This window comes from Dipteris shenzhenensis, chromosome 15, assembly GCF_047967505.1.
Source record: "Dipteris shenzhenensis isolate YYH24624 ecotype China chromosome 15, Dip_SZ_1.0, whole genome shotgun sequence".
Classification (NCBI taxonomy): domain Eukaryota; kingdom Viridiplantae; phylum Streptophyta; class Polypodiopsida; order Gleicheniales; family Dipteridaceae; genus Dipteris; species Dipteris shenzhenensis.
Genome location: NC_141610.1, coordinates 618,446 through 621,601, shown reverse-complemented (window position 1 = coordinate 621,601; position 3,156 = coordinate 618,446).

Below are 3,156 nucleotides of genomic sequence, written 5' to 3'. Positions count from 1 at the left end.
AATTAGAACAGGTGTTTGAGCATAGCACAGAAGTTGGTATATCTTTAAATCCTAAAAAGTGTGTCTTTGATGTGGAGATAAGCATTCTTTTAGGGCATGTGGTTTCCAAGGATGGCATTGCTATGGATAATGAAAAGATTAAGAAGATCAGTGAGTTACCGTCTTCTCAAAATTTAAAGCAATTGCGTGGATTTCTGGGCCATGTGAACTATTATTGCCGTTTCATTGCCAATTTTGCACAAGTTGCTTTGCCTTTAACCACACTTTTGTGTAAAGATATTTCTTACGTGTGGACAAAGCTTTGCCAACAAGCATTTGAGCTTTTAAAGTCCAAATTGGTTGAAGCACCTATTTTGATACCCCCAGATTGGACCGAAGAATTCCATATTCATGCAGATGCATCACTAGCAGTAGTCGGTACTGTTCTTTGCCAAAGTGGAAATGATAAATTGGACCATCCTATCTATTATGCTAGTCAAAATTTCAGCAATGTGGAAAGAAATTATACCACAATGGAAAAGGAATGCCTTTCTATGGTGTATTATGTGGAAAAGTTTTGGCATTATTTGCTAGGAAATAAATTCATCTTCTATGTGGATCATGAGGCTTTAAAATATCTTCTCAAAAAACCGGAATTATCTAGCCAAGTAATCCGATGGATGTTGTTATTTCAAGAGTTTGATTTTCAAGTGGTTACGAAACCAGGCAAAACTCATGTGTTAGTCGATCATTTATTACAGTTATTAACCGTCGATACAGAATCGATACAGAATCTGGTGTGGATGATGATCTACCTAATGCTCAATTGTTCTTAGTTCAAGTGGAATATCCATGGTATGCTAATATTGCTAACTTTTTGAGTACTGCGCAATATCCACCCACATCAGATAAACGTGATAAGAAAAAGTTTTTTTTGCAATCTCGAAACTATACTCTTTTTGGTGGATTTCCTTTTAAGTTATTCCCTAGGGAAGGTATCTATCGTAGATGTGTGCGGGAAGATGAAGTTCAGATTATCCTTAAAGCACTACATGATGAGCCTTGTGGAGGACATTTTGCAGGGGATCTTACTGGTCGTAAGGTGTTGTTTGCTGGTTATTAGTGGCCCACACTATCTAAGGATTGTCATCATTATTGTTGTAAGTGTGATAAAGGTCAAAGATTTGGCCGACCCTCTAAACGGTTTGCGATGCCACTTACCTCGATCTTAGCATTGAAACCTTTTGAAAAATGGGGAATTGATTTGTGGGACCTATAGACTCTCCCTCAAAGTATCGATCGAATCGGTATATTTTGGCTTGTACGGATTATGTAACCAAATGGGTTGAGGCCAAGGCCTTAAAAAATGATCGCAAAAGTGATGTTGCCAAATTTTTATTGAGAATATCATTACTCGATTTGGCAGCCCACTAGAATTAGTGAGTGATAGAGGTTCCCATTTTCTAAATATGGAGGCAATACAGAAGCGTAGAAAGGCATGGCATGATCACAATATTAAACTTCATGAGTTCAAGAAAGGCGATCTACTTTTGGTTTATGATAGCCATTATTATAGGTTCCCTGGTCAATTGCGTATATGATGGTTAGGCCCTTTACGAGTTTTAGAGGTGTTTGAGAATGGTTCTTTGATTGTTCAAGATGTAAAAGGAGAAAATGAATCATTTAGAGTGAATGGCCTATGGGTGAAACAATATGTGGTGGAGTGATTGTATGGTGTTGGTTGGTGAGCGAAGTATGGTGAATTTGTTACGATATGTGTGCTATGGTGTATTGTGGTTCTTGTGTTTCTCATTTTTATTTGGTTTTTTGTGCTTCACAATGTATGTAGTCATCTTTTAAAATCACAGATGGATTTTACTTGGCACGATACAAGTCTTTCGATCATGGATGCGGATAGTATGGAGGAGCTTCATCAAGGTATTTATAGTATCCCTCATCTACAGACCCATTCACGATATCTTTATGCTATCCAAGGTGAGGTCTATTGTGGTATGGACTTTGTGGTGTTGTTTTGCCTTCAGTTCCATCCTACCCCAGTTTGTGTTTCATGTGAGAAGAATATTCTTTCGGCTACCTCTTTTATTTGTTGGCAGTGCCGCACTTACTTTCGAAGATATGGGTGTAGCATGACCTTCAGCATATAGTCGGTGCTATGCCTCACCGTCATGACCTTGACGGTGTTTTTCATCCTACTAGGGGTGTGGGTCAGAGGAGAGTAATAGGTCATGAGGTTGTAATCCATCATTGGTGGATAGAACATGTTTTTGAGATATCCCCTTCCTATCCTATTATTGCACGTCGAGCATGTGGGTTTTGGACTACTCTTTCTAATTGGGCAAAGCGTTCCGGTTGGGAGCCTACAGGATTGTTAGATGGACTACCATCAATATCCATGCCATTTGTTTGTTTTGAAGCTCTTTCCCCTTTGAGCGACAGGGAGCTATTCTTTGCTCATAGTTCTTGGAATGAAGAGGAACAAGAGACACAAGAAGTGCTAGTGATATTGTTGGATGAGGTTACTTTAGAGGAGGATGATACAACAAACATCTACAAGAGCCTTCAATTGAATTTGACAGATTACTTACGTTAGAGGCGAGAAGTGCCATGTACAGGTGATAGCTGGATATGGTGCCTATTGATGGGTTGCAATGAGAAACATGATGTAGAAGGCACACAAGATATATCAGGTGTACTCCAACCTTTGTTTGTTTGATTTTTTATTTTTTTAATTTTGTTTTTGTGATAGGTTTTCTTTCATTTCAAAAGAACATAAAAAATGTGGATGAGCATGGTTTAGAACATGTGAGAGTGAGTATAAAAGTGAATATGTGATTTGGAAAGCATGTTAATGTGACTTAAAAGTTGTGTGTGTGTGTGTGTGTGTGTGTGTCTGTGCGTGTGTGTGTGTGTGTGTGTGTGTGTGAGAGAGAGAGAGAGAGAGAGAGAGAGAGAGAGAGAGAGTGGATATGAAAGAATGTGTGAATGTGATTGAGTGCATTGTGTGTGAATGTTTGTAAGCATGAGTGATTGAATGAATTATGCATGTATGAGTGTGAGTGAAAATGTGATGGTAACAAACAATGCATGTGAGTTTTTATGTTTATGTATGTGTGTGAGAGAAGGAGTATGAATGTGGTATGTAACTAGACGTATGAG